This window comes from Melanerpes formicivorus, unplaced genomic scaffold (genome assembly GCF_026170545.1).
Source record: "Melanerpes formicivorus ecotype bairdi unplaced genomic scaffold, bMelFor1.0.p_v2 SCAF_205, whole genome shotgun sequence".
Taxonomy (NCBI): Eukaryota; Metazoa; Chordata; class Aves; order Piciformes; family Picidae; genus Melanerpes; species Melanerpes formicivorus.
In genome coordinates this window covers 174,375-194,450 of record NW_027142557.1, presented here as the reverse complement: position 1 = coordinate 194,450, position 20,076 = coordinate 174,375, and the positions used below count along the sequence as shown (strand labels likewise).

The 20,076-nt window shown below is 47.2% G+C and overlaps 1 long non-coding RNA gene across 1 annotated transcript; it reads right to left on the bottom strand.

Moving 5' to 3' along the window:
- Nucleotides 1-9,266: 9,266 nt before the first annotated feature.
- On the bottom strand, nucleotides 9,267-11,277 carry LOC137457863 (uncharacterized). The gene is made up of 3 exons (XR_010991474.1): nucleotides 11,084-11,277; nucleotides 9,540-9,600; nucleotides 9,267-9,413 (listed from the first exon to the last, which is right to left on the bottom strand). It is a non-coding gene; the product is annotated as an uncharacterized lncRNA (long non-coding RNA).
- Nucleotides 11,278-20,076: the final 8,799 nt, after the last annotated feature.

Here is a 20,076-nt window from a genome sequence, read left to right as displayed (position 1 = left end):
CAGAGAGCTGGAGCACCTCTCCTGTGAGGACAGACTGAAGGAGTTGGGGCTGTTCAGTCTGCAGAAGAGAAGGCTCCGAGGTGACCTCATTGTGGCCTTCCAGTATCTGAAGGGGGCTACAGGAAGGCTGGGGAAGGACTTCTCAGGATCTCAGGTAGTGATAGGACTAGGGGGAAGCTGGAGGTGGGGAGATTCAGGCTAGATGTGAGGAGGAGGTTCTTCACCATGAGAGTGGTGAAACTCTGGAATGGGTTGTCCAGGGAGGTGGTTGAGGCCCTGTCTCTGGAGGTGTTTAAGCCCAGGCTGGATGAGGCTCTGGCCAGGCTGATGTAGTGTGGGGTGTCCCTGCCCATGGGAGGGGGGTTGGAACTAGATGATCCTTGTGGTCCCTTCCAACCCTGAATGAAACTATGAAACTATCTAGCCCAATCCCCCTGCAACAAACTCCATCAGGTTGCTCAGAGTCCTGTCCAACCTGAACTTGAGTGTTTCCAGGGGTAGGGCATCCACCACCTCCCTGGGCAACCTGTAGCAGTATTTCGACACCATCGTGAAAAAATTTTTCCTTTTTTTTAACCTAGATCTCTCCTCCTTTAGTTTAAAACCATTGCCCTTTGTCCAGTCACAACAGGACCTGCATAGTTCTTAAAGTATTGAAAGGCTGCAAAAAAGGTCTCCTTGGAGCCTTTTCTTCTCCAGGCTGAATAAACTTAGCTCTCACAGCCTGCCTTCATAGCAGAAGTCTTCTTATTCTCTGATCATTTTTGTGGCCCTCCTCTGGAGCCACTCCAGCAGGTCTGTGTCTTTCCTGTGCTGAGGCTTCTAGATCAGAACAGGGTAGTCCAGGTGGGGTTTCACCAGAGCAGAGCAGAGCACGGGGGCAGAATCACCTCTGTCAACCTGCTGGCCTGCTTGTCTCTGATCTTCCTATGGCATCCCCAAGGAATGAGCACCATAATCACACTCTCATAATTGCTCTCTCTCGGTCACTGTGTGCTACACAGGCAAAGCTGAGTGATCACAGACCTGGCTTGGCAGCTCATCCCTTGTGTACCCTCCACTGGGCACAGCACAGGCTGTATCACCTGCTGTGCCAAGTGGGGCCATGGGCACACAGGCCACACTGCTCCTAGCACACTCAGGAAAAATCACTGGCCTTGCCCTGGGGTAATGGATTTGTCTCTTTGCAGCAGCAGTGCAGAGAAATGTACTGATGTGATAAGAGACAGATGGGCAGAAACAGAGGCCTGAATTGTGGTGGATGGTGGCCAGGAGGGGTGTATCCACTCCTGCCCTTCACTGCTTGGACGCCGCAGGCAAAAGACATTCCTTGTTTCCACTCAGCCTCTGAAATTTGGTTTGACACATATCCCAGAAAACTGGCCATCTGATTCATGTAGGGATGCAGTTAGATATCTTGCCTCAAACCCTGCTCAGGACATGTCTGCACAGGAGCGGTGTCCGCCAGCCAGCCACGGTTCATAACTCTGCTGCTGCAGACAACACGCCCTCCTAACAAAAAGACAGATTGTTCTCCAAAGAGCATTAGGAAAACACAGGAATATTTCAATTTCTTAATGATGTTAGAAGTATTTTACTGGCTTCTGTGAGAAATCAGTTGGCATGTGTTTAGCAAGTAACACACTGCACATTGTTCACAGATATGTCAGAGCCTAATCAGATCTGTCTGGGTGGGAGACCTGCTTAGCCACCAGTCTCAAGTTCCCTCAGTAATAATGAGTTGGTATTTTAGTCAAGATCAGGTGATCTGTGTAAGCCACAGTCCCTGATCTTATTTACAGAACAAACAACAAACATGTAGATGCATTTCAAAATATTTATTTGGCTATGTTTGCTTTCCCTGAGCACATAGCTGAGCGATGGCAGCACTGAGTTGAGGCACCATGGATTTTTTGAGGCTATTAAAAGTGAATCCTGAATCTGGAGATCACAGGGGTGTGATAAAAACTTGCTCTTGAAGAAGAAATTTACCCATGTCAGACTCAGGCCCTTCCTGCTACTTTAATTTATAACAATGAAAACCCGGATTTGTTTTTAGTTTTCCTGTGTATGACCAGATGCTGAGCAAATTCTTCTGAATTCCTCTGCCTGATTTCACCTTTCAAGTGCTACGTGCTGCAGCAATGAAGCCCTTTTAAAAACAGGCTTCTTCAAGAGGAAGGAGCGTAGTGGAAACAGAAAGACACATGGTATCAAAACAACAGAGTAGCCATATGCCCATGTTACACATTGGTAGAAATATGCTGAAAACACACCTGAGATTACATCTGTGCTGGTGCTTCCAGCAGTGCTTGTCATGGTCACAAGGACCCTGTCATCCACACTGCTGGCACAGGCTGTGGGTTGGCCTCGGGGCCAGGGAAAGGTCTGTATCGCTTTGCTTGGCTCATACAGATGTAGCACCAGTCTCCTAAACAACACTTAATCTTTTGGAAGAAGGTATAAACATCCATCTACAGCTGAATGAATTTAACATCTTTTTCCTGATAGATTTTGGATGATCTCTATGTCCATTCAAAGATAACATTCACTCCTTAAAGACAGGGCACAATAGGCTTTGTTCTTCTCTCGTTTTTCCTTCTCCTTCTGTTACACCCTTGGCTCCATCAGGCAGAGCTGCTGCCAGCTAATACCTTCTGTGAAAGTTTCCAATTCAGCTTGCTGAGGAATGGCCACACTTAGGTTTCACTTCCACGGCACACACAGAGCATCGTCTCAGATAACCACCTGGTGGTTCAGCACACAGAGCATTATCTGCCTCCTGCAGAGGGATACTGCATTGTGGTAGGTTGAAAAGTCCCCAGTAGTAAATTTGCCAGACCAGCTCAGTTGGAAGCAAATGAATCTGTATTTACAAGCAGATATGCAATGAAATGCAATGAATATGTACAGAGTATATAATATTTGCAATATTTACAGGTTTTTACAATCAATAAACAGCACAAGAATCCCCCGGCCAAAAAACAGGGGAGCTGCAACAGCTTCTCCTCCCCACCTCCCCACTCCTCTCCCTACCTCCCTGTACACAAAAGGGACAAGAGAAAGAGTAGAGAAGTTGTTGTTAATACCAGTCACAACAAAAGCAATGAAATAAAGGTCAGTAAAGCCAGGAGAAGCACCAGCCAAATTCCAGCAGTCAGGCAGAGGCCAAGCACTCAAGTTTTAAGGCTGGAGGAAGTTAAAAAGCAATTGGAGTGGTGTTATTGTTCCTTTTGTATCATAGAATCAATAAGGTTGGAAAAGACCTCAGAGATCATCGAGTCCAACCTATCACCCAACACCTCATGACTAACTAAACCATGGCTTCAAGTGCCACATCCAATCCCCTCTTGAATACCTCCAGAGGCAGTGACTCCACCACCTCCCTGGGCAGCCCATTCCAACAGCCAATCTCTCTTTCTGTGAAGAACTTCTTCCTAACATCTGGCCTAAACCTGCCCTGGCACAGCTTGAAACTGTGGCCTCATGTTCTGGTGCTGGTTGCCTGGGAGAAGAGACCAAACTTGTAGCACATGTTCAATTGAAAGAACAGTGTCTCTTCATAACTACTATCAAACTTTATCTTGCAGACAATATCATCCTTGTAAAATTGGCTCAGTTCAGGGCATTTCACAAAACAAAGAAAACCCAGCTATGAAGTGGAGTTTCCAGGGTGTAATTAGCTTTCTGACACTCCCAGATAGGTGATTTCAGTTCTTTCTTCCAAATCAGAAAATCACAGTATCACAGCATCGCTAAGGTTGGAAGAGACCTCAAAGATCACCAAGTCCAACCTGTCACCACAGACCTCATGACTAGACCATGGCACCAAGTGCCACATCCAATCCCCTCTTGAACATCTCCAGGGGAGCTACCAACAAATTTTAGTTAAGGGCCTTGTATCACAGCATCACAGAATCACCAAGGTTGGAAGAGACCTCAAAGATCATCAAGTCCAGCTTGTCACCACAGACCTCATGACTAGACCATGGCACTTGGTTCAGTCCCCTCTTGAACACCTCCAGGGATGGTGACTCCACCACCTCCCTGGACAGCACATTCCAATGACGAATGACTCTCTCGGTGAAGAACTTTCTCCTCACCTCCAGCCTAAAATTCCCCTGGTGTAGCTTGAGACTGTGTCCTCTTGTTCTGGTGCTCATTGCCTGGGAGAAGAGACCAACCCCCTCCTGGCTACAACCACCTTTCAGGTAGTTGTAGAGGGCAATGAGGTCACCCCTGAGCCTCCTCTTCTCCAGGCTAAACAACCCCAGCTCCCTCAGCCTCTCCTCACAGGGCTGTGCTCAAGGCCTCTCCCCAGCCTTGTTGCCCTGCTCTGGACTCCTTCAAGTGTCTTGATGTCCTTCTTAAAGTGAGGGGCCCTGAACTGGACACAGGACTCAAGGTGTGGCCTAACCAAAGCAGAGTACAGGGGCACAATGACTTCCCTGCTCCTGCTAAGCCCCAGCCCTGCAAAAAACAAATACACAACTCCCAAAGCCCAACCCTAACCAACCACCCCACAAGTCAATACATCTTTGTAAACCTTGGTCAGGTGCCTGAAATGAACAATGTAGAATACTGCCAAACTATCATAGAATCATAGTATCAGTCAGGGGTGGAAGGGACCACAAGGATCATCTAGTTCCAACCCCCATTTCTAAAACAAATCTAGAAGTGTTTTGTACAGCAGGCACACAGTTCAGACTTCAACATGTTCTCTCTTTTCAATGTTTCAAACCACATATTTCAGTCTCTTGAGGGAAAAACAAACAAACAAACCACTTCATTTTCTAATGCATTTATCTCTTGGTTACAATTTTCAATGCAAAAAGTTGATCTCTTGATGCAGAAAATACCTACATGGCAGGAGATGCTTAAACAAGTAAACTACAGCATCTTAAGAATGGGATTTCAGAACAAAAGATCTGAAGGTCCAGCTGAGCTATAAATGAACTACTTTAGAAGGATGTTAAACAAACCTCAGTAAGCTGGACTTGGAAGAAAGTGGTTGGAGAGACACATTTAAATTTCTTGATTGAAAGCTAGTAAAGAATACAGGGGAAAATGTAAACATCCTCTTCCTTCTATGCAATCTTCATTCCAGCAACATTTGCCCACTCCCAGGAAAGGTAAAACCATAATTCCACATGAAGAATAAGAGCTTGTAACACAAGCTCTTTGGTGGTGAATGGAGCCACATCCAGCTGGTGGCCAGGGACCAGTGGTGTCCCCCAGGGATCAGTGCTGGGCCCCATCCTCTTTAATATCTTCATTGATGATCTGGATGAGGGGATTGAGTCAGTCATCAGCAAATTTGCAGATGACACCAAGTTAGGAGCAGATGTTGGTCAATTAGAGCACAGAAGGGCTCTGCAGAGGGACCTCGACCGACTGGACAGCTGGGCAGAGTCCAACAGGATGGCATTCAACAAGTCCAAGTGCCGGGTGCTGCACTTTGGCCACAGCAACCCCATGCAGAGCTACAGGCTGGGGTCAGAGTGGCTGAGAGCTGCCAAACAGAGAGGGACCTGGGGGTGCTGATTGACAGCTGCCTAAACATGAGCCAGCAGTGTGCCCAGGTGGCCAGGAAGGCCAATGGCATCCTGGCCTGCATTAGGAACAGTGTGGCCAGCAGGAGCAGGGAAGTCATTGTGCCCCTGTACTCTGCATTGGTTAGGCCACACCTTGAGTCCTGTGTCCAGTTCTGGGCCCCTCAGTTTAGGAAGGACATCGAGACACTTGAACATGTCCAGAGAAGGGCAACAGGGCTGGGGAGAGGCCTTGAGCACAGCCCTGTGAGGAGAGGCTGAGGGAGCTGGGGTTGCTTAGCCTGGAGAGGAGGAGGCTCAGGGGAGACCTCATTTCCCTCTACAACTACCTGAAAGGTGGTTGTAGCCAGGAAGGGGTTGGTCTCTTCTCTCTAGCAACCAGCACCAGAACAAGAGGACACAGTCTCAAGCTGTGCCAGGGGAAGTTTAGGCTGGAGGTGAGGAGAAAGTTCTTCACCAAGCGAGTCATTCGTCATTGGAATGTGCTGCCCAGGGAGGTCGTGGAGTCACCATCCCTGGAGGTGTTCAAGAGGGGACTGAACCAAGTGCCATGGTCTAGTCATGAGGTCTGTGGTGACAGGCTGGACTTGATGATCTTTGAGGTCTCTTCCAACCTTGGTGATTCTGTGATGCTGTGATACAAGGCCCTTAACTAAAATTTGTTGGTAGCTCCAGGTGTTTGCCTAGCCTCCTCAAATGTGAAAAATTTCTTTTCACAGTAGTCAGCTTTGCCAATCCCCTGGATTAAAACTTTTATATCATAACAGGAATATAGAAGCACAGAGATAAGTTCTGAACTTTAAAATACAGGTAATGAACTCCCCTACTGTAAACAATAGACATTTGTCTGTCAACCCACATCAAAGATGCAGAAATGTACATCTGGTCCTTCTGTCAGGCTGCCATCTGGTCTTCCTTTTTGCAGTGAGCTATGGATTTCATTTACATAATGGATTTTTACCCCTGAGTTTCTTACCAAAGCAAGCAAAGTGAAAAAAACAATACATTAAAAAAACCAGTCATGTGAACAAATAGAGTAGGTAAAATTCATGGTGTTCTCTTGGTGAAAATTAACAAGGTCTTTATATTATGAATATAATATATTTGTATGACAAACATGCAAACTATAGTGCAATATATGTTACCCCCCCCAAAAAAAAAAAGGAATATCAATGATATGGATGAGGGGATTGGGTCCAGCATCAGTAAGTTTGCAGACAACACCAAGCTGGGGGCAGGAGTTGATCTGTTAGAGGGTAGGAGAGCTCTGCAGAGGGACCTTGACAGGCTGGACAGAGGGGACACAGTCCAAGGGCAGGAGATTGAACACATCCAAGTGCCAGGTTCTGCACATTGGCCACAACAACCCCAGGCAGTGCTACAGGCTGGGGTCAGAGTGGCTGAGAGCAGCCAGGCAGAAATGGACCTAGGGGTACTGGTCGATAGTAGGCTGAGCATAAGCCAGCAGTGTGCCCAGGTGGCCAAGAAGGCCAATGGCATCCTGGCCTGCATCAGGAACAGTGTGGCCAGCAGGAGCAGGGAAGTCCTTGTGCCCCTGTACACCACACTGGTTAGGCCACACCTGGAGACACGATAGTGAGCCAGTGTATGCCATCAATGGATACCAAACCACACAGGAGTGCTTTGCACCTTCCTTCTTCGACCAGCAGCTTGAATCAGAAGCAGGGACTAGAAGGCTGCTGAAATTACAGTTCATTGGCAGGCTGATGTTGCCCCTTTGCCACCCATGCCAAGCTGTTGGCAGGATTTGTGTAACAAGACTGAAATGATTTTTGTCTGAAGGGCAAGTGGTGCACCAGAAGGGAGTGCATGGAGAGAACTGAAAGGTTACTCTAAGTCACTTGAACTCCTCAGACCCTGGAAATCCCCTCTGAGTTCAGGACTGACAGCCCAGAGTCTAAGGGCTCTATCTTTGCTTACTCACCCAGTTTTTTGGAGGGGCCTTCTGAAACTTGCTCTTAGTCCTGGGCTAATAAGTTCTGAATCTGTTGAACTCTGGGACAAGCTGCGAGGGTGGTGAGAGTGTTTCCAGATTTCAACATGGGAACAAGTGAGGAGATGGTGAAGCCAAGTGGATGATACACTGTTCAATTCTGCTCTTTATTGTGGTTGGAGTTTAAACAAATGGACCAGTGACTTTTACTGGAGATGCTTCCAACAGAGCGGCCAGGCAGAGAGGGAGCTGGAGGTCGATGGTAGGCTGAACATGAGCCTGCAGTGTGCCCAGGCAGCCAGGAGGGCCAATGGCATCCTGGCCTGCATCAGGAACAGTGTGGCCAGCAGGAGCAGGCCACACCTTGAGTCCTGTGTCCAGTTCTGGGCCCCTCAGTTTAGGAAAGATGTTGAGTTGCTGGAAGGTGTCCAGAGAAGGGCAACAAAGCTGGGGAGGGGTTTGGAGCACAGCCCTGTGAGGAGAGGCTGAGGGAGCTGGGGTTGCTTAGCCTGGAGAAGAGGAGGCTCAGGGGAGACCTTCTTGCTGTCTACAACTCCCTGAAGGGAGATTGTAGCCAGGAAGGGTTTCGTCTCTTCTCCCAGGCAACCAGCACCAGAACAAGAGAACACATTCTCAAGCTGTGCCAGTGGTGGTTTAGGCTGGAGGTTAGGACAAAGTTCTACACAGAGAGAGTGATTGCCCATTCGAATGTGCTGCCCAGGGAGGTGGTGGAGTCACCATCAGTGGAGGTGTTCAGGAGGAGACTGGATGGGGTTCTTGGTGCCATGGTTTAGTTGATTAGATGGTGCTGGATGAGAGGTTGGATGCAATGATCTTGAAGGTCTCTTCCAACCTGGTATATCCTATCCTATCCTATCCTATCCTATCCTATCCTATCCTATCCTATCCTATCCTATCCTATCCTATCCTATCCTATCCTATCCTATCCTATCCTATTCTATTCTAAGTCTCCTATGCAATCCATAGATAGGCTCTTTAGAGACCAAAGCAAATAAGTGGCTGGAAAAGCAACTTTCATCACTAATGAGCTTCTGCTTTTGTTTGTTTTTTCATTAATGCAGGCTAGGGTTTGAGCCTCTGTTCCCACTACACAGCAGGAAAATGAGTTTGAAAGAGTCATTGGCTTAGCAGAAAGGTTTGTTGTTCTTCTCTTTGCTTTTCTATATGCAGTACAAAAATATGGCTGAGATCAAAGGAAGGACACTAATTACCATGGTACCTAGTTGTCTCAGCATCTTCCTCTTCAGCAGGTGGTTATCCATCCATTCACTTCCCCTGCTGGAGCTGGATTTCCTCTTGGTGTGGACTGGTTTGGGCATGTGCATGGTAACCCACACTGCACTGTGTGGTGGCCAGATCATGCAGTGAGAGCAAGGTACTTCTTCCCAGGTCTGGCAGATTTCTATGCCTCTCTGAGCTGCTGTGACTGAGAAAAGAGTGAGAAATCATGGTGAGCATGTTGACTGATGAGGCCATACCTGGAGCAGGAACTGATACTCATCTCAAATGCTCAGTGCTGTTCCAGAGCAATGCTGCCAACCAGGTGTTTAATGCAAACACAGGAGGTCAATGCCATTACTGTGTCTGGGTCTGCTGATGAAAATGATGGCATGGTTCACCTGAAAAAGCAGAAACAAAGGAGCTCTGGGACAAGGAGTATGTAGGAGGAAGGCATAACCCCTTTCTGCCCTTGAGAGCAGTGTAACAAGCGTCTCTGAGGTCTTTTCCAACCTTATTGATTCTATGATTCTAAGCAGTGCTGGTATTTTGCCTAGGTGCCACAGGGGACTTCGGTGCACAGAGCCACTGGCATGTGGAGCACTTGTCATGGGATGAGTGCACAGGTGGCATCAAGAAGCATGTTAGATGTTTGAAATGCTGGTTTCCTGCAATGAAAACATTGGAAGGAAGCTAGAAAAGCTACTTTAGATCTTTACAGGAGTATTTCCATAGCTGTTGTCACTTTAAAAGAAATAAATTTATTATTCATATGTTGTTTTATTTCCACATACCTTGCATTGAGAGGATGTTTTCTGCTCTGTTTCATCCTTGCTAAAATCTTCCATTACTGTCCTGTGAAAGTTAAGGTGGAAAAGGCATTAAGATTCCCCCAGTTTGAATTTCACCACTTTTTGTGAAGTCTTAACTGGCTCTTTGTGAGTGTTGGGTAGGACTTCACTCCATGATTTGTGTCCACATCCCAGCAATGCAAGGAGCAGCTGACAGTCCTTGTGCTGGCCACAACAAAACAACTGGACTTGCTCATGTGAGCCAGAAAACTTTCACATAGTGTCTTCCTCATACCTCAGACTTTAACTGGGCTCCACACCTGTTTCCTGCATTACAGCTCCACAGGCATCCTCTGAAGAACACTAGGGGTTGTTTTGAAGTTTGATTTTATCCAAGTGTTCAATGACTTGAGATAAAACAAACCCCAACAATACTTGTGAGGGCTCACATTTGGAGCATGGCATCTTTGCCAAATGCAAGCTAGAAGAATGTTCCTTTCCAGCTGTGCTTCTCCTAAGGATGTGGGAGACTTCCTAGTCTTGTTCCCAAAGGAAACTTCTTTTTATGGTTCTTCACTTTCTTCTGTTAGTACCCACACCATCCTTTCAGTGATCACTGAGTTGGACTTCCCTCAAAAGGACAGCTCAGGATTTAGACTTGTGCTGATTTCTCTCAAGGCTTCATTATCTCTCCCATGCTCCCTGAGGTAGCAGAGGAAAGGTTCTCATTGAAATAAGGAAAGAAAAATGGAAGAGGGCCTGATTTCACCTCCAGAGAACTTGGCTAGTGATTTCACAGTATCACAGTATAACTAAGGTTGGCAGAGACCTCGAGGATCATCGAGTCCAACCTATAACACAGACCTCATGACTAGACCATGGCACCAAGTGCCACATCCAATCCCCTCTTGAACACCTCCAGGGATGGGGACTCCACCACCTCCCTGGGCAGCACATCCCAATGGCGAACAACTCTCTCAGTGAAGAACTTTCTCCTCGCCTCGAGTCTAAACCTCCCCTGGCGCAGCTTGAGACTGTGTCCCCTTGTTCTGGTGCTGGTTGCCTGGGAGAAGAGACCAACCCCTTCCTGGCTACAACCTCCCTTCAGGGAGTTTTAGAGGGCAATGAGGTCACCCCTGAGCCTCCTCTTCTCCAGGCTAAGCAATCCCAGCTCCCTCAGCCTCTCCTCACAGGGCTGTGCTCAAGGCCTCTCCCCAGCCTTGTTGCCCTTCTCTGGACATGTTCAAGCGTTTCGATGTCCTTCTTAAACTGAGGGGCCCAGAACTGGACACAGTACTCAAGGTGCTTTGTCACTGATGGCCAGGAGCAGATATGCCTCCTGTCAGGTTACTCTTAAAAAATACTTTGTGGCTCAAGTTCAGGTTTCAGCTGTTGACAGATGTAACTTGCAATGGAGGAAGGAGGATGAGACAAAGCAGCTTATCTTCTTATTAATTTAAATAGGCATGCTGCATGCAGTTTTATACATGAGGAAGGGTCATGGTTGTCCTGGGCAAAACCCACTGTAAAGGGGAATTTCAACTTACCTTTGCATGTGATTTCTGAGCTCCAACATGTCTTTTGCTGCCAAACAATGGCTCTTATTTTTCTCTTCTTCCAGCCATTACAAGGCATGTTCAGGACAGGCCTTGCAGAGTTCGTGGAAGTCATTTCAGCAGGGTTATAATTGGATTGCTTGAGCCTTGGCCTTTTGTCTTCTCTTCCAATTGTCGTTTTCCAGGACCTGAATGCAGAAGGGAAAGAGTGATTCTGTGAAGGGTTGGCTGTGCTTGGGAGGTGACATCCACACAATGAAAAGTGTCAGTGCCCCTGTAAACTTGTTTTCTTTTGAAGTGAAAACGACATACTCGGATGATGATGATGATGATGATTAGTAGTAGTGGTAGTAGTAGTAAAAAACACCAAAAACATGAGAAAGAGACCTCATGGAGCAGTTTCAAGTTGAACCTCCCACAGACTGTTGTTTCCAAACAAAATTACTCACTTTGAAATGAGAGGCTGATTTTTTTCCCCCCAAGATAAAACCGAACACTTCAACACTTAGTCACCGATAGCTCAGTATGAAATTCTGAAATTCACTGTGAGAAATGACTTGGTGTTTAGAAATGAATAAAAAATGTGTAAGTAGCTTTACTTTCTCAAAAATGCAGCCTCTCCCAAGCCAAACACTTGTCAGCATGAAGCAGGAGCTACACATTTACCATCATCTATCTAAACATTGCCCAGCTCTGCTCTTTATCCAGCCTCTGCTGCTCCATCACCTTCCTCTGGCCTGATAAATGCAGAAAGTCTTTTGTTTCCAGCACTCACACATTTACCCTGGGAAGAGTTGAGATCATAGAATCATAGAATCAATAAGGTTGGAAAAGACCTCAGAGATAGAATAGAATAGAATAGAATAGAATAGAATAGAATAGAATAGAATAGAATAGAATAGAATAGAATAGAATAGACCAGGTTGGAAGAGACCTTCAAGATCATCATGTCCAACCTATCAACCAATCCAACTCACCTAATCAACTAAGCCATGGCACCAAGCACCCCATCAAGTCTCCTCCTGAACACCTCCAGTGATGGTGACTCCACCACCTCCCTGGGCAGCACATTCCAATGGGCAATCACTCTCTCTGTATAGAACTTCTTCCTAATATCCAGCCTAAACTTCCCCTGGCACAGCCTGAGACTGTGTCCTCTTGTTCTGGTGCTGCTTGCCTGGGAGAAGAGGCCAACCTCTGCCAGTGTACAACCTCCCTTCAGGTAGTTGTAGAGAGCAATAAGATCACCCCTGAGTCTCCTCTTCTCCAGGCTAAGCAACCCCAGCTCCCTCAGCCTCTCCTCAGAGGGCTGTGTTCCAGACCTCTCCCCAGCCTCATTGCCCTTCTCTGGATATGTTCAAGTGTCTCAATGCCCTCCTTAAATTGAGGGCCCCAGAACTGGACACAAGAGTGCCAGGTCTAAGCAGAAGGAGACATAATGAGCTCTCCCTTTCTATTCACTCAGGCTAGGAAGAGGGATGCCAGGATGATTCTGAGCATCGTGCTCCTGAGCTGGCAGCCAGGTCATGGCTGTGTTTTTCTTTCGACATTCTGCTAAACTGACTTGTGTCTTTTCAGCAGCTTTGTGAGTCTTCTTTCTGTCATCTTACATCACTTTTGTCCTGTGTGTGGCTCCCAGGAACCCAAGGTTGCTGTGCAGTCAGTGGAGAGAAGTAACCATCCAAAGCAGAGTTATTCTCACAACCCAAGTTGTGTTTCTCTTCATTCCCCTCACAAGGTTTCTAAAAGCTATAAGCTGTTGGTACTGTCTGAGGTCTTAAGGGACATAAATACTCTCTTCAGCCTGTGCTTGCAGATCATTGGAAATACAGGATTATATCCAAAGGCTTACACAGTCTGAATGCCATTCTGTCAGAGCTGGTACTTATTTTGCATGTTGCTATATTGATTGCTGTAGTGAGACTGACCTTCTCCTGGGCTGGGCTGTTTTGTTTGTTTTCCTGGCTGCACCAGTAAAAGAGATTAATCAAACAGAGAACATTTGCTTGGAGACTGATTCCCCTTCCCTTGCTCCACACAAAGAGATATAGTCAAAGCCGTGTAGACTGGTCCCTACACATAGGCTCCTTTAAAAGCCTTCACAGAATCACAGAATATTAGGAGTTGGAAGGGACCTCAAAAGATCATCCAGTCCAATGCCCCTGCCAGAGCACAGTATCACAGTATCACAATATCACCAAGGCTGGAAGAGACCTTGAGGATCATCGAGTCCAGGATCACCTGGATCAGGTCACAAAGGAATCCATCCAGATGGGTTTTGAACTTCTCCAGAGAAGAAGACTCCACAACTTCTCTGGGCAGCCTGTTGCAGTGTTTTGTCACAAGAGCTAAAACCACCTGGTCCCCCAACACAAAAGCAAATGGAAGAGCGACACACAAAACTCAAGGCTGAGATAGAGATGAGAGTTTAATGTAACATAAGATATCATAAGCCCAATGCATAATTACATTAGCTAATAATCAAATTAATCTAATAATGAACTTCATTATTACCTTAGTCTGTTTGCAGAAGCAGCACAGTGAAATACAGTTGGGGGGGGGGGGGGGGGAACACAGCATAAACCAGAAATCCAGAACCAGCAGCTATCCAACTCCCACTTTTCCTGCTGCAGAAAAGAGCCAACACCCAAGAACCCAGAAGCAGCAACTGAAACAGGAAGCCTCCTGTGTTGCAGTCTGAATTTCAACCCCCATAATAATTTGCACCAGTTAGCACTTTCATTTTTGAAGCTGGCATGACTGCAGCATGGCATGGATAACAGCAGCGGGTACAACTCAATCCGTGACTCACCCTCACAATGAAAAGGTTTTTCCTTATGTTCATGTGGAACCTCCTATGCTCCAGCTTGCACCCATTGCCCTTTGTCTTATCATTGGACATCTCTGTGAAGAGCCTGCCTCTATCCTCCCAACACTCAAACTTCATGTACTTACAAACATTAATGAGGCCACCCCTCAGTCTCCTCCAAGCTAAAGAGACCCAACTCCTTCAGCCTTTCCTCACAAGGGAGATGTTCCTCTCCATTAATCATCTTTGGAGCTCTGCACTGGACTCTTTCAAGCAGTTCCCTGTCCTTCTTGAACTGAGTGGCTTAGAACTGGGCAAAATATTCCAGATGTGACCTCACCAAGGCAGAGCAGAGTGGAAAGAGAACCTCTCTTGCCCTACTAAGCACACCCCTTCTAATAGATCCCAGGATGCCATTGGCATTCTTGGCCATCAAGGGCGCATTGCTGGCTCATGGTCATCCTGTTGTCTGCCGGGACCCCGAGGTCCCTTTCCCCTACACTGCTCTCCAACAGTCCCCAGCTTATAGGGTTGAAGTTCATGCACTTCAAGATCCTTAGTGCTACATAACATTTATATTTGTTGGGGTTTTTACTGGCTTGGTCTTATTATTTCAAAACCCCCTGGATATATGCATATATAAATGAGTGCTATGGGTGTCCATGTCTTTTCCCAAGTGACAAGTAATAGGACAAGAGGAAAGGGCCTCAAGTTGTGCCAAGGGAAGTTTAAGTTGGATATTAGGAAGAATTTCTTCACTGGAAGGTGTGAGAGACTAATAAGTTTGTCTCTCTTGATGTGAGTCAACAAAGATAAACTGATAGCAGAGCCACTGGAAAGAAGGTGGAAAGAATCCTGTCTACCAATCCTGGATGCAAATCAGCTTGTGATTGCATCGTGATAACACGGGACTACAGCAATGGACCCACGGACCCAGCCATCACGCCGTTAGGGCAAGATAATCTCCACCCATCAAGTACCCTGGGCAGGGCGACACAATGGGTTTTACCACCTGTTTCCTGAGGTATAAGGAATGTGGGGGGCCTTGTCTGGATGGAGACGGGGGAGACAGAGATTCCCCCACCTCCATCCAAAATCTTGCCCAAACACACAGCAATACACAGAACCTAAGGATTATTTCCTGCCCCTGGAATTCCTGAGGGACAATATTTGAATACATACCTAAGGACTAAAAACTGTATAAAAGACTGGAGCAACTACTGGTTTGTAGAGAGAAACAGAGGAGAAAAACGGGGAGAAAAACGGAGATGAAGGAAAACACAGGAGACGGACCATGCCGCTGAGAAGGGAAAGCCGGGACAATGCTGCTCCGGAGAAAAGAATCTGCCCGGAGGACCACAGCTCTTCTCCAGCCAAAGCCTCAGCACCCTTTCTCTACAGACCCAGTCTGCCCAGAGAAGCCTCAGCACCATTCCTCTACAGACCCAACATCTCCTGCAGCACCTTTCCTCCACAGACTCTAACTGTCTTGGGGGGGATGAGGGGGTGTGGTAATATAATTCCTTTCCTCTTCTCTCTCTCTTCTCTCTCTCCCTCTCTCTTTTCTCCCTCTCCCCTTCTTATGTCCACTTTATTTATGTAATAAATAGTCTAGCTGTTGATACTTTGGCCTGGTTTGTGCCTCTAATTTCACAACATGGGAATATTTAAAAGAACTGTGTCTCCGGACCAAGACATTTAATGTCTCCGGACCTTGACAGAAGGGTTATCAGGCATTGGAATGGCTTCCCCAGGGAGGTGGTGGAGTCCCCATCCCTGGAGGTATTTAAGAGTCGTGTAGATGTAGTGCTTAGTGATAGGGCGTAGTCAAGGACTTGTCAATGTTAGGCTAATGATTGGACTTGGTGATTTTAAAGACCTTTTCCAGTCTAGGTGATTCTGTGAAATGGCCTTAAGTTGAGCCAAAGGGAGGTTTAGATTGAATATTAGGAAAGAATTCTTCACTAAAAGATTGTCAAGCATTGTAACAGGCTGCCAAAGAAAGTGGTGGGACCACCATCCCTGGGTATATCTAAAAGACATGCAGATGTGGTGCTGAGGGACATGACTTAGGGGTGGACCTGGCAGTGCTAGGTTTATGTTGGACTCATTGATCTTAAAGGTCTTTTCTAATCTAAATAATTCTGTGTATGTAAGACCCACAGGATCTCACAAGATAAACAATTTGTAAGTCAACACTGTATCTGTGGGGCTGACTTTTTATGGTCACTGCTGCATTAAAACACCATAATGAATGCATTCATGGAGACTTAGGGGATGATAGGTGCCAGGTGAGTGCCAGAGGCACTGTCAGGAGCTAGGTGTAGTGTTAAATGGGTTAGTGTGGAGGGAGGAGGTGAAAGCACAAGGCCAAGCTCTCCCCTTCATCTGGATGAAGCAGATGTTGTCATTCCCATGCTAAAAGCTCTAGATGCTCTGTGGTTGTCCTGGAAGAGGAGCTGCTCAATGACCAGCAGCTGTGGAAGTAACTGCATGGTTGATAGGGGCACTAGGCTTTAATTCCTTGATGATAAATGGGAGATCATTGTCTGTGAGAGATTCTGGGATTGCAGATGATCTGAAGTAGTTTACATCTTGCTAAGTGTGCTGCTGAAGACCACTGTTCAAAGAGGTCTTTGGAGAACACTTGGAGTTCTTTCCCAACAAAGGATCTGCAGCAGGGAGAGTCCCTCTTGCTGTTTGTCTGTCTGAATTCCTGTTAAAATAGTAAATGCTGCTGGAACATTAATGCATTTTCCATGCTGTACTGTCACATCCAGGCTCTTGGGCAGGCATCTTTTATTGTTATTCAGCCTAAACAAAAACATTCCTGCTGGCTTTTAGTGAAGTTAAGGTCAGCTAGCACTTTCCCCATTGAATGGATCTAGACCTTTAAAGAGCATGGCTTTCTTCCTGCTGCTAACCTCTTCAGAGAGAAACTGGGAACTTCAAGCTGTTAGTAAATATTTGGTTTTCCTCAACAGTAAAAGTAGCAACATTTCTCAATGCAATACAAATACAAGCACATTTCTGTGCTAGGCCTCTAATGGCTCCAGACTCCCATGTTCCTAGCATTTAGCTTTGTGTGTGTGTAAGGATTAAGCAAAGAAGTTGCAGTGAATCAAGCAGTGAGAGTTGGAAAATGTAAGTTTCATTATAGTGGTGTTTGGTTCACAGGTTCACGTTGGGTTGGATGGGACCCTCAAAGGTCATCTTGTCCAACCCCCTGCAGGGAGCAGGAGCACCTCCAACTAGATCAGGCTGCCTGGGGGGACATGAGTATAGTGCTTTAAATTGTTGTAACTCTTAAGTTATCTAGCACCTTCCAGAAGCGGAGAGGACATCTTATCCTTGTTGCTCTGCATGGTGGTTTCACCAGCTTAATTGCTCCAACATTGCTGTGATTCCTATGCAGATGGGGCAGGGAGTGGACATGTTCACAGAACCACAGAATCATGGAATCCTAGAATCAATAAGGTTGGGAAAAAGCCTTAAAGATCATCAAGTCCAACCTGTCACTCAAGACCTCATGACTATTAAACCATGCCTCCCAGTGCCATGTCCAATCCCCTTTTTAACACCTCCAGGGGCAATGACTCTACCACCTCCCTGGGCAGCACATTCCAATGGCCAATTACTCTTTCTGGGAAGAACATTCTCCTCACCTCCAAACTAAACCCCTCCTGGTGCAGCTTTAGACTGTGTTCTCTTGTTCTGGTGCTGGTTGCCTGGGAGAGGAGGCCAACCCCCACCTGGCTACAACCTCCCTTAAGGTAGTTGTAGAGAGCAATAAGGTCACCCCTGAGTCTCCTCTTCTCCAGGCTGAGCAAGCCCAGCTCCCTCAGCCTCTCCTCATAGGGTTTGTGTTCCAAACCCCTCACCAACTTTGTTGCCCTTCTCTGGACACCTTCCAGCAACTCAACATCCTTCCTAAACTGAGGGGCCCAGAACTGGACACAGGACTCAAGGTGTGGCCTAACCAGTGCGGTGTACAGAAGAGTAACCTCCCTGCTCCTGCTGGCCACACTGTTCCTGATGCAGGCCAGGATGCCATTGGCCCTCTTGGCTGCCTGGGCACACTGCAGGCTCATGTTCAGCCTACCATCAACCAGTACCTTCAGGTCCCTCTCTGCCTGGCCCTCTACGCTCTGTTGGAAGCATCTCCAGTAAAAGTCATTGGTCCATTTGTTTAAACTCCAACCACAATAAACAGCAGAATTAAACAGTGTATCATCCACTTGGCTTCACCATCTCCTCACTTGTTCCCATGTTGAAATCTGGAAACACACTCACCACCCTCGCAGCTTGTCCCAGAGTTCAACAGATTCAGAACTTATTAGCCCAGGACTAAGAGCAAGTTTCAGAAGGCCTCTCCAAAAAACTGGGTGAGTAAGCAAAGATAGAGCCCTTAGACTCTTGGCTGCCTGTCCTGAACTCAGAGGGGATTTCCAGGGTCTGAGGAGTTCAAGTGACTTACAGTAACCTTTCAGTTCTCTCTATGCACTCCCTTCTGGTGCACCACTTGCCCTTCAGACAAAAATCATTTCAGTCTTGTTACACAAATCCTGCCAACAGCTTGGCATGGGTGGCAAAGGGGCAACATCAGCCTGCCAATGAACTGTAATTTCAGCAGCCTTCTAGTCCCTGCTTCTGATTCAAGCTGCTGGTCGAAGAAGGAAGGTGCAAAGCACTCCTGTGTGGTTTGGTATCCATTAATGGCATACACTGGCTCACTATCATGTCTCCATCAATAGACAAATCCACTTTAGAAGCTCTCTAGATCCACAAGCTCCACATGGCAGCCTGTGGAAAGTACCTTCACACTATCACTGTTACCCTGCATCCCCATCCTTAGTTCTGCCTCGCATTAAGCCATGTGCTCACTGCAAGGCACTGCACATGGGGGAGCCCCCAGTGCACAACTGCATCTGCATGCATTAGTCTAAGCCTGAAAAGAATCAAGTGCTGTGAGGCTTTTGTTTTCTGGGAGAAGCTCTACCAGCCAGAGCTACATCAGTCAGAGAGTACAGACTAATGAGCGAGGCACTCTGTAGGCACTAATTATGCCACTAATTATCACAAACATTTCTTGGTTTTTCTATCATTTTGTGCACATCCTGCAAGGTAAAAGACATGAGGAGTCAATCAAACTGCAATCACATCTGCTGTTTGGAGCATCCCAGGGAAAGGTGTTGCCTAAAGGTATCAGATGAAGTCTGGGACCTACCTTCAGCATGGCCTTTGACACCATCCCCCACAGCAAACTGCTGGCCAAGCTGTCAGCCCCTGGCTTGGACAGCAGCACTCTGAGCTGGGTTAGGAACTGGCTGGAGGCTGAGCCCAGAGAGTGGTGGTGAATGGTGCCACAGCCAGCTGGCAGCCAGGCACCAGTGGTGTCCCCCAGGGATCAGTGCTGGGCCTCATCCTCTTTAACATCTTCATTGATGATCTGGATGAGGGGATTGAGACAGTCATCAGCAAATTTGCAGATGACACCAAGTTGGGAGCAGATGTTGGTCAGTTAGAGGGTTGAAAGGCTCTGCAGAGGGACCTCGACCGACTGGACAGATGGGCAGAGTCCGACAGGATGGCATTCAACAAGTCCAAGTGCCAGGTGCTGCACTTTGGCCACAGCAACCCCATGCAGAGCTACAGGCTGGGCTCAGAGTGGCTGGAGAGCTGCCAAACAGAGAGGGACCTGGGGGTGATGATTGACAGCCACCTAAACATGAGCCAGCAGTGTGCCCAGGTGGCCAGGAAGGCCAATGGCATCCTGGTCTGCATTAGGAACAGTGTGGCCAGCAGGAGCAGGGAAGTCATTGTGCCCCTGTACTCTGCATTGGTTAGGCCACACCTTGAGTCCTGTGTCCAGTTCTGGGCCCCTCAGTTTAAGAAGGACATTGAGACTCTTGAATGTGTCCAGAGAAGGGCAACAAGGCTGGGGAGAGGCCTTGAGCACAGCCCTGTGAGGAGAGGCTGAGGGAGCTGGGGTTGTTTAGCCTGGAGAAGAGGAGGCTCAGGGGTGACCTCATTGCCCTCTACAACTACCTGAAGGGAGGTTGTAGCCAGGAGGGAGTTGGTCCCTTCTTCCAGGCAACCAGGACTAGAACAAGAGGACACAGTCTCAAGCTGCACCAGGGGAAGTTTAGGCTGGAGGTGAGGAGAAAGTTCTTCT